This window comes from Lynx rufus, unplaced genomic scaffold (assembly GCF_022079265.1).
Source record: "Lynx rufus isolate CCGP_SWC_20201006 ecotype Redwood Valley unplaced genomic scaffold, mLynRuf1.p SCAF_19, whole genome shotgun sequence".
NCBI lineage: Eukaryota > Metazoa > Chordata > Mammalia > Carnivora > Felidae > Lynx > Lynx rufus.
In genome coordinates this window covers 17,412,962-17,426,579 of record NW_025814833.1, presented here as the reverse complement: position 1 = coordinate 17,426,579, position 13,618 = coordinate 17,412,962, and the positions used below count along the sequence as shown (strand labels likewise).

At 42.6% G+C, this 13,618-nt stretch overlaps 1 pseudogene; it reads right to left on the bottom strand.

The window, feature by feature from the left end:
* Positions 1–13,277: 13,277 nt before the first annotated feature.
* On the bottom strand, positions 13,278–13,363 carry LOC124514065 (uncharacterized; annotated as a pseudogene).
* Positions 13,364–13,618: the final 255 nt, after the last annotated feature.

Genomic DNA, 13,618 nt, shown 5'->3' with positions numbered 1-13,618 from the left:
GAAATGATTTTGTTTTAAACTACTAAGATTTGGGGCTCACTAACGTAGCAACCATCTGGCAGCGGGCGTGTTTCCATGAGTGATCTCAGGCTAGGGTGACCACCCTAGGCATCATGGTTTGGCCAGGACAATTTGGCTGATGTGCATGGTCCTAGCACGATCATCACCAATGCCCCTCTTCTCGCTCAAGAGTATCTTGGTTTGGAGGTTAAACCGTCTGGTCCATCCAGCTGAGGCAGGGAGCGGATTATGGGTTGCTTCAAGGCCCAGATAGAAGACTTGCTATCTGTCTGCCACTTCTACCTCTTAATTTCTGTTCCCTAATCTGTCAGCTTGGGGTTTGACCCTCGCTGTCTTTAGGAAGAGGGTATTTTGGGGGGCCCCTGGGTGGCCCAGTTAGTGGGGTCACTCGATTTTGGCTCGGGTCATGATCTCATGGTGTATGGGTTTGAGCCCCACGTTGGGCTCTGTGCTGACAGTGTGGCGCTTGCTTGGGATTCTGTCTCCCTGTCTGCCCCTCCCCTGCTCGCTCGCTCTCTCTCTCTCTGTCTCTCAAAAATAAATAAACATTAAAAAACGAAATAGGGTGTTTTTTTTTTTAACACTCCTTTAGATAGAGGAAGGTCTGTGTTTCCTGCTTTAAAAGTGAATTCAGAGTATTTAGGGGAATGAAAAGATAACTGGAAACAGTTGACTTCTCAGATACTTGACTGTAGCTAATTCTTAAAGAGGAATTGCTGGATTTGCTAAAGTTACATCTGTTCCGATCTGTATGCTGCAAGCATATTCTGCTGAATCTTTGTGGCATCACTCCCATGAACATAATAATATTTTGAGGGAAAAGAAAAGCATCACATTTTTCTGGGTGATTACCCCCACACAGCCACAATCAGTGGTTTTCTCCTTTGAAAGAAGGTATCTTCTAATTTAAGAAAATCTACTACGTGGAAATACACATTTGGAGAGAGTTTTGTAGTTTACTAAAGGATTCACCACATGTTCCCTTTAAATAGTGAAGTGCTCTCATGAAGTGGTTATCAGTTGGCTGTGGTTTGCTCCCCAGGGGACAAGTGCAATGTCTGGGGACTTTTTTGATCGTCACACCTGGCAGTGGGGGGTTACAGGGGATTTCTACTTACACTTAGTAAGTAGAGACAAGGGACTCTGCTAAACCTCCCGGGGGCACAGGACAGCCCCCAGCAACCAAGGATTATACCGTTCAGGAGGCCAACAGGGCCACTGTGAAGAAACCCTAATTCTCTGTACTCACCCAGAATAGGAGTTTAAAAAAACAAAATGGTTTACACACACCTTTTCAGAAATGTGAACATTGTACCAGGTATCTGAAAACCTGGATTCTAATTGCAGTAATTTCCAAATTATACTTTCGGAGCCTCAGTGTTTTGAGCTGTGAATTGGGGCTACATCTTACCTGCATTTCCATATAAAGCACTGTAGAGAGAGAGAGACAGAGAGAGAGAGACAGAGACAGAGAGAGAGAGAGAGAGAGAGATCATCAATAGAATCCACTCAATATTGTGACATTAGGATTGGTAGAGTGGATTAGTTTAAGTTAAAGAAATGAGGAACTATGAACTTTCTCAGAGAGTTTCCATTGCTCTTGCTTTTCTAGACATTCTAGAGCAATAGCTCACTAATGAAGAAACTGAGACAGGTCAGAATTCCTGTCACTTACCTCACCTGACACCGAAGCCGAGGCTTTCTGCCTTCCTGTGCTGTGTTTGCCTTAATTCACTGCACGCTACCTGCAATGCCTGTTACTAGACATCGGTACTTCAAGGGTAGGAGAACATCTCTAGAATGATCCTCAGAGTACAGGGTTAGTCTGAGGGCCACTGAACCACTGCACTTAGTGGGACTCAAGGGTGGGGAGTGACGTGGACTCTCAAATACCAGCAGGGGGAGAAACTAAGAACAAGGCCCACCCAGTGTTCAGAAACTCTTCGGGGCAGAGAGGACTTGGCTATATAGTTTGTGGGGTCCAGGGCAAGAGGAAAACGCGGGGCCTCTTGTTCAAGCGTCAAGACTTTCAGGACAGAGACAGCAGAGCATGAAAGCAAGGTCCTTCTAGCAGGGGACCCTGTGTGACTGCACAGGTTACACTGGGGAAGCAGGCCCCCGAGGGCAGTGCCTGCTCTGGAGGAGAATGGGCAGTATGGAGCGACAGTTCCCTGGGCTCTGGACTCCAGGCCCCAGGGAGAAACTCATTCACCAAGGGCCCTACAAAGTCTAAAGGAAATGAAAGGACTTCCTCTAGGGAGGCCGCAAACAGTTCCTAGCTGCTTCTCCTGGCCTCCCTCAGTGGGTAGCCCCAGTCCCTAGAGAAGTTCTGTGTTACAAAGGAAGTGAAAAAAAAATCACTTAAAATCACCGTAGCTTGGCAGGAGGCCAGTCCAAGAGTGGTCTTACAATCTTACCTACCCTGCTGTCTAAACTCGCATTGAGTTCCCTATGGGGAAGATCATTTTATAGCGAGAGGCACCCCACTAAGAAAGTCCTTGTGCGGCAATGCCTTTAAATTCAAAACCAAACAAAACGAGACAAAGGGATGACAAACGAAGATCCCGTCCCCCCTTAAAGTTTTGGTTAAAGGTTTCCAACATTGTCGTGCTTTGCTAACAAAGGGGAAGCGGTGACTCCTCTGCAATTCTGAATCGACTTTACTGAAATTTCTGGTATATACAGATGAACAGGTTCCCCCCCCCGCCATGATGATGATGATGACGACAGGGACAACGATCATGACAGCAATGACATGGATGGCGACTTACATGTATTTCTTGCCACATGTCGGGTACTTGCTAAATGGTTTAAGTGTACTGTCTCGTTGGATCTTTACAGCCACCCTTTGAGGGAAATACTGTTATTATCCCCATATTTTATGCAAACCAAGATTAGAAGCATTTCTTACAAACTTTAAAGGAAAGAGACCCAAGAAGCATCTACTAAACAAAGAATGGTAAACAGAAAGTAATTGTGCAGTTCCCATTATTAACAAGTTAGAATGTGAAAAGTGTCATTGCCTTTTCCTTTTATTTAGGATGCTTCCTGTATTGTATATTTTGTGAACACAAAATTCATTTTTTACATGCTTTTCATAAAGCTTAGTACCTAGAAGCTTCTCAAGAAAGGTGTGCTCAATGAATTAATGAATGATGGCTTTCAGGAGCTCAGTCAAGATCTCGACCTTCCTAAGAAGTTTCTTGAAAACATCCTAAGCTCTTTAATCATGAATTCTGCCATAAGGGTTTTGAGAACCAAATTTCGTGGTTGGAGAAGTACACTGTACCTTCATTTCAGGTAAATCACACCTGTATTATCAGCTTGCTCCTCTGATATGGTTATAAACTAAGGTATCATTACCACCACCTTGTGGGTGTTTCTAATAATTGCAGACAAATTACCCAAGCGCAAAGCCATAGCATCTTGACTCTTGAAATCTTAACACTTCTCCATCAGTACATTATTTGATTTGGCTTTAGTTAGATTCATGGCTAACAAATTAAAGCAAGAAGTTTCTATGTCTTTTACTGTAGGTTATTTCAAAATCTTTTTGGAATTAGGAACAGTGTGATTAATGGGTACATGAATGAATGGAATCCTTACATTCCCCAACTAATAATTTTTTTGAAAATTATAAGCACTATTACTTTTCTAACTAGAATGAGGCTTAAGGGAACTGACTTCCTTGGTATTGGAATACAATGTAATTCTATATCTTCACTCTAAGTAGATATTTTACTAACTTGGTTTATTTAAGATGGTGAGCTCTGGGAGGGTGGGGATTTTTTTCCATCTATTTTGCTTATTGCTGTAATCCCAGCACCCAGAAAAAAAATGCGTGGGCTGTAACTGATGCCAAATAACTTTTGTCAAGAGAATGAATGAATGTGTGACTTAGCCAAAAGCAAGATCCAGTGGTGTGCTCTTTAACATTATGGGTCATAAGGTAGGAGGAATACAAGGGAGAAAAAATGTCTGAGTTAATGGATGGATTAAAATGAGGAAACCAAATGCCCTTTCATCTGGATGGTTAGATTTGGCAAACTCGGAGAACAGTGGCCATATCTTGTGGCTAGGACAGGAGCACCACGGAGAAGAGTCTGGATCTGGTGGGAGACATTAGGAAAATAACCTTTTTCTTCTTGCCCCCTCACGGTCAAAACTTCCCCATCCTTTCTGACCTCTTTTCAGGATTCTGTTAGATAAGTGGTTGGTACAGCCCACAAGGCACTTGGCAAAAAGTAGTCCTTGTGTTACCATTGAGGAATGGATGGCAGCTGAGAAGAGTTGAAGGTTTGAGTTAGTATAACATTTCCTGTTTCTTAAGAACATGGAAATTGGCTGAGTGTGTCTGTAGCCAGCCACAGCATGATAAGAGGTTGGGTGGCGAATGCCGACAAAGTGGAAATGGACATCAGCAATTTGCTGCTATATCTTATAATATGGGCAAGTCTTGCTTTATGCAATAGGCGTGCATCAAAAATTTGTGTGGAAAATGAATTTAGGTAAATTGAATTCTATTTTAAATCCAGGACACATGCTTGCCACTTAAAGGAACTCTGGAGCAAATCATTTTCTCAAGTGAAAAGATCTGCTATTTTGTCATTTTTGTGGTTTCCTTTATGTATTAAAAAACCCCACAGTCTCCTATAATTTAGAGGGCAGACTCCTTTAGATAACAAGATGTAGTATGGGACTGTTTATCTTTTTTTCAGCCGTTTTATTTTTTTATTTTTAAGCTTTCTGTTACCAAAGCTTAAATCAGGAAATGTCTGGCTTCCTCAAAACCCCAGTATTCCAGTCTGGTATGTTTTCAAAGTGTACTTCTGAAGCAAGGTCAGTAATTAGCCTGATTATCTGGGTCAAAGTCGAAGTGTTAATGAAATATATATAGTACTGCCCTCCCCTGCCTCGAATTTCCACCATTCACTTCTTCACGGAATCCGTGGATGTATAACAGAAGTTGTAAATTTCAGATCAGTGGGAGAGGAATTATAGAATATGAGCTGTTATTTATCAAGTGCTTACTATGTGCCAAGCGTGTGCTCAGTGGTTTAACACGTTAGCTCATCTAATCCTCATAGTCCTCATGAGGTAGGTAGTACTATTATTTCAATTTTATAGCTTGTAAAACTATGACTTTTAAGAGGGATTACGTGACGTGCCCAAGGTCACACAGCTCTCAGTTGTGGAGGTGAAATGAGATCCAGGACACCTCTAGGCCACCCTGCCTCCACATCGCACTGTGTATCCATATGCGTGCGTGTGTCCTGACATCCCAACTACTTCGTCTTTCTCAAAGGGCGGGGAGCAGATAGCGGCCTCTAATGTTGCACAAAGTCAAGGGCCACTCAAGCAGCATTGTAGACTGGAGTAACAAAGACTTGGGAGAGAGTCTTATTTTGTTTTTCTACACCTCTCTATCTTAGCTAAAGCAGAATGATTTTTTTTCAGGGGATGGAGGAAGTACTGTTTGTGTGTCCTGGAAGATAGTTATGTACTGAATGCTGATCCCATGCCCTGGAAGGGTTAACTCCATAGTCTGAGAGGGGACGGGGAAATGTGTAGAGTGGTGCACTTGTCTTCCTCCATCAGAACCATGGTGGGTGGTTTAGAGCGAGGACCACTCTCGCTAGGTTCAAAGTCCCCTGGCTACACCTAGCATTCGGGTGAATTGACTTCCTTGGTCCTCCAGTCCCCGTCAGTACGATGGGGGTGATAATAGTAACATACCCCCCACAAGGCTATTGTGAGGATGAGACAAGGTAAGCAAAGTGCATAGAATCCCACCTGGCACGTAATAAATGATCAGTAATGTTAGCTATTGTTGCTATTAGCTCCAGACCCCGCAGCATATTTTGGCACAGTTTCCCCTGAGCTGCTTTGGGTTCTGGGGGGGCTCTGAGAGTCCATTTTGTGGGGTTGGACAAAGCAGGAAAGGCTTGTGCATTTGCAGAATCTGTCAGCGTTTGAGTTTGTTTAGCCCTGGCAGGAAATGGCTTCCTGCTTTGAAAACAAAGGAAAAAATGTATTTTAAAGTGAAGAAACACGTTTTTAAAAATACTCAGAAGACTTATTAGACAGAAAACAGCTTTTACAGAGCAACGTCGTGGTGATTGAGGGGAAAACAGCGTCAAGTGTCTGAATCAGATCGCGTTTAATGGAGAAGAGGAGCTGAGCGTGGCAGAGCCGGCTGGGCTGGTGGGGAGAGAGGGGGAGGGCAGGGGGATGCAAAGGTTTTGCCAAAGAGCCACGGAGATTGGATTGTGCCAGCGCAGAAACCACTTGCCAATGAAAGCTGCAGTCACTGTCACCCACTGCCGCTCTGCGGTAATGAATGCATTTTTGATTAATTTTGCTGATTACCTGCTCTCTATGCACACAGCACAAGATAGAATAGTCGAGTCTGGGGCTCTCGGTGGAAGACTTTAGAGGCAAGGAGACGGGGTGGCAGGAGGGCTTTGATTATCTTTTTTTATTTTTCTCTCCTCACCTGCTCCCCAGCGTACATTGAGATAACGCTGGCTTTTGCTGGCAGCAGCCAAGAGGCCAGAACCTTGGGGTTTTTTCCACACATCGGTGCTGTTGCAGGGTAATAAAGCTAGTGCCAGAGGGGCAAGGAACTACCGAGAAGCCCCCATCCACTCTCCTCTGGTTTCCTTGTAGTGTGTAACTCATCCCCTCAACCACAGGAGACGAATGTCTTTGCATATATTGAAAAAGAAATTATGTCTTTGATTTCCTAGATACATTACAAGTATTTACCAACAGATGAGAATTAGGTGAGGAAATCGGTTTTAGGCTCATAAGGCAATGTCTCTGAAGATTTAGTGCAATTTTAATGGGAACACAAACTTTGGGAAGGGAAAACACAAGTTATCAATTTTGGAACAATTTCCTCTCTGGTGCTGTAAGATGAGAACTGAAATCCAATGTTTATAATCAAATGATTCTTCTCTTTTCACATCAGATATAGTGGATTATTTTCATGTATTTTCTCTGTGTACAGGCTATTCATTTTTTTCCTTTTTGGTTGTCATAATTGTTGTTCTGGATTTGGCATTGCACGAAGACCGATCTGTTTCTAACAAGTTGAGGGCCAAGTAAGTGGCCAGATGCACCTGTGAATATTATGAGCCCAGCCCAGGACTGAGTGATCTTGTCTACAGCAAGCACTATTTCCTTTATGGGCAGAAATGGAGAGTTTGGCAACTGTTGGGATACCTGGATCAGGTCTGGCCCTGTGTTTAGAAAGAGTGAGTTCTTCCTCTGAGTGTGAGTTGAGGGGTTTCTAGGGCCTCCAAGTCACCCTCTTAGTATCCTCCCCACTGGCCTTGTTTTACTTTCTGAAATTCTTGTCTTCACCCCCTCCTTCGGGAAGCCCTCTGTTAAAATGGTGGCACTTCCTGCATTTGGTGCATGGCTTCCCAACATTTTCGCAGCGTGGTGCACAGGCGGTTCCTCAGAACCGGAGTCAAGAGGTTGAGAGACTCTGGCCACTCCACGGCCTTGAGACTTGAAGGCACTTAGTAACTCAGCACAGCTCTAATCTATCCACACGACACGGACACCAGTCTCTCATAAGGGTGACTATATTGTTTATTGTCCAAACTGGGACACTTTTGAGAGTGGAAGAGGACACTTAATAATTAAACCAGGACATCAGGCAAACTACAATCTAGGAAATGTGTTCGGCCTAGTCAATTACACCTTAACCCTGATTAGTTTCCCAGACTAGCCCTGCTGATACCAGACCTTTGAAATGTGCAGTCTTCTAGTTTGTTTCCTCCATTAGCCCATTTCTTTATCTGCCTGTCTATTTATACAGCTGCTATCACTACTGTTATGTTTTGTTTCAACCTCCATTTTACAGATGAAGAGACAGATAAGAGGCTAAATATTGTTTCCTCCCTTCATATTTCCATGAGAAGTAAGTGATCAGGTAATATGAGGGTCGCTGGGGGCTCAGGGGCAAATCGGTGCTGTTTGAGTCTTGACTAGCATTCTCTTTTGGTATTTTTCTTGTCTCCTTTACCTCTTCTCTTCTTCCAGCTTCCCAGTGCCTATGTTCCCGCCCATGTCCACATTCATTAAAGCTTACCTGTTCTCTACAGTATTCCATTCCCGCAGGACTTTGCCCTGTGTTCAAAAATAAATGCTGAAAAATTAACGTATTAGCTCTCTAGAAGCTAATATTCACATTTTAATAGGGGACTTCTGGGGACATAACTGCTTTAGTTCAGTGAAGCAGCAATAATGGTGGGAGTTCAGGAACCCTGGCAAACTAGGGGTGTTGGTTTGGTTAGAAGATACAGTTTCACTATGACCTGAAATATACCACCTAAGGCCTGCCTTGGTCAGGGCTTTCTAAGTTGGATAAGCTATAATGCCTCTGTACAAGAATTCTGCCATCATCTGGATGACATGCTCTATGGGATTGTGTCATTATTTTAGATTTACTTGAATTTATGAAAAGGAAATAACAATGCTTTTCATAACAGCAAAATATGATGAAAGGGTAAAGAAGTAATATAATCTAGATTATGTGCCTGATCTGCTCCAGGCAGGAACATGAGCTCACTTTGGTGTGGTAGAGATTTGGGAATGATTCTTTTGTCTGGTCTTCTTGGGATGGTGAAACATAGATTGCCTGGGGGATGGACAAGAGCTCTTAGAGCCCTCCATTTTATTTTATTTTATTTTATTTTATTTTATTTTATTTTATTTTATTTTATTTTATTTTATTTTATCATTTCATTTCATTTCATTTCATTTCATTTCATTTCATATTTTTAAAAAGATTTTATTTTGGGGGCGCCTTGGTGGCTCAGTTGGTTAAGCGTCTGACTTCAGCTCAGGTCATGATCTCGCGGTTCGTGAGTTCGAGCCCCGTGTCGGGCTCTGTGCTGACAGCTTAGAGCCTGGAGCCTGCTTCAGATTCTGTGTCTCCCTCTCCCTCTGCCCCTCCCCTGCTCACGCTCTGTCTCTCTCTGTCTCTCAATAATAAATAATAAAACGTTAAAAAAATTTTAAAGATTTTATTTTTAAGTAATCTCTACACCCAACGTAGGGCTTGAACTTGCAACCTTGAGATCAAGAGTCACATGTTCTATTTATTGATCCAGCCAGGTCCCCCTAGAGCCCTCCATTTTAGTATCTTCCCCATCTGCATTCCTTTGAAACTGAAGTTTAAAACATCAGGCATCAGAATTCTTTGGGAAATCATTTTCAAAGGACAGTTATTTCTTAGAGTTTGTATATATCCTCTGCCCTACTCATGACCATCTAAACCAGCTAGTTGGTTCTCCCTGTGGATGTGACATTTGGTCATTCATTTACAAATATTTCTTGAGCACCTACTATGTGTTGGATACTGTGGTAGACACCGGTGAACACAATAGGCATAGATATAGATTCTGTTTCATGGAAGTTAAACAAAAAGCAAACAAGTAACAGATATAGTAACAATCCATTTGGATTTGCTTAACAAAGAAAGCCAATAGGATGCTGCAATAGAGAATAGAAGATGAGGATCAACTTTCAACAGACAGTAGTGGAAAACCAAACTAAAATTAGGTCAAGTAATATGGAGTTTATTATCTCACTGATTAAGAAGTCTGGAAGCAAGGCATCTGGGGTCAATTCAGATACACAATATAATTATTATGAGGGACCCAGGCACATTCCATCTTTCTATTCTACTATCCTTAGCACATGGATAATACTTCACTTGTGATCGTAAGAGGCCTTCCACATTTGCAAGCATCACATGTAGACACACAAAAGCTAAAGAAAATTGGTACTTTCTGTCTGTCTCTCTTTTCTCAGCAAGGGCCTTTCCAAAGAAGACTTCCTTTTGTGTTATTTTGGTTAGATCCACATCGTTTACTCATCTCTAAATCAATCACTGACAAAAAGGCCAGATATGACCATGATAGGCTAAAAGCAATTATTATCTACTATTTGATACCGGGAAAGGGCCAGGCTCCCTTGACTATGTGACAGCCATATCCTTGAACAAAATCATCATTGTGCTAGCAAAAAACAGGGTAGGTGGGGGTCGTTGCTGTGGGGGCAGTCCATATTTTCTGCGTTGGTTACAGTGGTGAGGAAAGGCCCATTTGTTGGAATGATGTGTGAACTGAGACACTAAGGATGAGACACATTCAAATGAAGTGTGGGAGATAGGGCTTTCAGGCAGAGGGAGGAGCTGAGGCAAAGCACTAGACACTGATAGAGTTTGGCATCTTTGAGGACCCGGAAGAAGACAAGTGTGACCCAGATATAACAAGTGAGGGGAGAAGTCCTTGAAGTGAAGTTTGGGAGCAAGACAGGGGCTGGTAGGGCATGGTGTAGGTTTAAGATTTATTCTCAGGGTAGTAGGAATGCACTGAAGGGCTGTAAGTAGGTTAAGGACATGACCTCCATTTCAGGGCCCTCTTGCTGCTATACAGAGAATGAGTTGAAGGGTGGGTAGGAATGGAATTTGCAGACCAATTAGGACATTTTTGCAATGCTCGGGGCAACAAATGGTGGGAGCTTGGAATAGGGAGGTAACAATGTAGGTGGAGAGAAGAGGCTTTGGCAGAAGTGAAAGTGTTGATCCAAGGGTTCTGCTTAACCATGTTAAGTTTGAGATGTTCATGAGATATCCAAGTGGAATGGTAAAGTAGGTAATTGGCTAGGAGACTGGCTCAAAAGAAAGGTCTGGGCCAGAAATACGTATTTGGAAGTCAGCCGTACATAAATGGCATTCAAAGCCAGAGGACCGGATGAACTCACTTAGTTTTGGAAAAGGAGTAGACAGAGAAAAGGCAAGGGTTCAGTACCAAGTTCTAAAGTATACAAACACTGAAACATTGGGCAGATGAGGTAGAGTGTGGAAAGGAAATTGTGAAATGGAAGCCATCGAGGTAGGAGGAAACCCAAGAGACACTACATGCTTTTCCTAGGGTCACACAGCTCATACTCCTGTCTTAGGGACTCAGGAGGATGGTATAGAAGTCTTTGAAGGGACAAGGTAGATGAGAATAGGAAGAGGTAATTTTACACAAATTTTTAAAAAAACACTGTTTTTTTCCTCTTAATATAAAAACTATATTCATTGTTGACAATTTAGAAGGCATATAAACATACGAAAATGAAAATCATACATTTGTTATTCTTTTTGTGTAGAACTCTCTAGTCTTCCCCCTCCTTCTCCTCCCCTCCCTTCTCTCTCTCTGCCCACAATACACACGAACATGCACACACACGCATGCACACACGTGTGCCCACCACACGGTATGAGCAAGGATGGGCTAGGCTATGTTGTGATAACAACCACCCGCAAATCTCAATGGCTTCATACAATAAAAGGTTTTTACATATCCAGTCTATGTGGGCAGGGAACCTCTGCACATTATGGTCACTTAGGAGACCCAGGCTGATAGAAGACTCTTTTCAACACATGCTTCCACGATTGTCAAGGCAGGCAAAAGCCATGTGGCACATTGATCACTGGCCTTTAAATGTTCCCCTCACATTTCACATTCCAGTTATGCTGCATGACCATATGTATCTTCAAAAGGATTGGGAAGCACAATCGTACTACATGCCTTAAAGGAGAATGTGAAAATATTTATGAATAGTCTTAATGGTTACTATAAACACGTAAATATAATGTCATACTCTACATACTATTTTGCAACCAGATTGTTAACTCACTATGTTTTGAAAATATGTCTTTAAACATTTTCCATGCCATTAAATCTTCTGTAATTTGCTTTTTAATAGCTGCGTGTATAGATATAAAATAATTTATTTAGTCAATCCCTTAATATTGCTATTTCAACTGTTTCTAATATCTCACTACGGAAAATTATGCTGTAGTGAAGCCCAATTAACATCCATCTTTGTTTTCATTTATGATTCTTTTTACAGAATAAATTCCTATATGGTGTGGCAGAGTCAAAAGACATGCAAACTGTGGGGCACGTTGGTGGCTCAGTTGTTTGAGCCTCTGACTTTGGCTCAGGTCACGATCTCACAGTTTGTGAGTTCGAGTCCCGCATCGGGCTCACTGCTGTCAGCATAGAACCCACGTCAGATCCACTGTCCCCATGTCTCTCTGCCCCTCGCCTGCTCACTCTCTCTCAAAAATAAACATTAAAAATGATATGCAAACTGTTCAGACTTTCGCTACTTATTGTTGAATTTTCCTCCAGAAAAGTTTTATCAATTTATGCTCTTACAAGCAATATGCAAGAGTGTACATTTCCCTGGATCTCACTAATTCTGGCTGTTACCCATTTCTTTTTAGCATTTGCTGATTTTCTCAATAAAAAAATCACATTGTTTTTCCTTGTGTTTTTTATGGACAGAATGAGCATTTTTATATGCTCTCTGGCCATTCTTATTTTGTGAATTGCCTATTCGTGTCGTCTGCACTTGGTTTTGGAGTGCCCCTTATGCCAATATCCATACTTCACTGTTACACAGCCCCCACTCATGAGCATACTTCTTTTCTCTCTTTCCCTCTTGAGCTTAAGATGCTTCATAGTAACTAAGGCAACAAAACATGCTAGGTGGTTGAACTCCAAAATAGTAGCTGTAATCATCCTGAAACCCTCAATGGTAACTTTTATTAACTATTTATGGCCTAGACACATTTGCACATTCTGAGTGTCTATCAGGGACGCGGAGACATTTTTCACGAGTACTTTTCTAGGGGTGTGGAGTCCCTATCCCGAGGGCAGGGCTGCTGCATTCTTTTATTTTTTCAATGTTTATTCATTTATTTTGAGAAGGTGAGAGAGAGTGAGGCAGAGAGAGAGGGAGACAGAGAGAATCCCAAGCAGGCTCCACGCTGTCAGCATGGAGCCTGATGCAGGGCTCGATGTCACAAACTGTGAGATCATGTCCCAAGCAGGCTCCGCACTCTGAGCACGGAGCCTGATGAGGGGCTTAATCGCAGGACCCTGAGTTCATGACCTGAGCTGCAAATCAAGAGTCGGGCACTTAACTGACTGAGCCACCCAGGCGCCCCATGACTGCTTTTTCTTAAGAAAAAAATAGTAGCACAATAACTGATTCAAGTAAAATCTGACACAAAACCTCAAAATCTAAAATGGATGACTGTGAAGATGCTCTGATTGGAGCAGCCGTGTGCTCTCTACTCGGCCTCACCTGCATATTCCCTGCACAAGTCAGAATTTCCACGGAGCATAGTCTGAGAACAATTCGTCTAATGGAGTGAGCACTGGGCCTGGAATGAGGAGTGGAACTAACTGGCTGTGGGACTTTAAACCGATAAGAACAGATACTACACTTGATCTTAGCCAAAAGGCCGAGAAGCGATTGGCTGTGGGGACTTTAGATGTGTTGCTTAACGTCTCTGAGCATGGCTTTCTGAATCTATGAAATGGAGAGAATATTAAGTTGGTAGTTAATCACTGAGCATTCACTTTGTATGGAATCACCCTACTGGATACCAGGGAGGATTCAAATGGCATGAGTCAGTCCTTGCCCTTAAAAGGTTTATAATTCGGGGCGCCTGGGTGGCTCAGTCAGTTAAGCGGCCGTCTTCCGCTCAGGTCACCATCTCGCGGTCCGT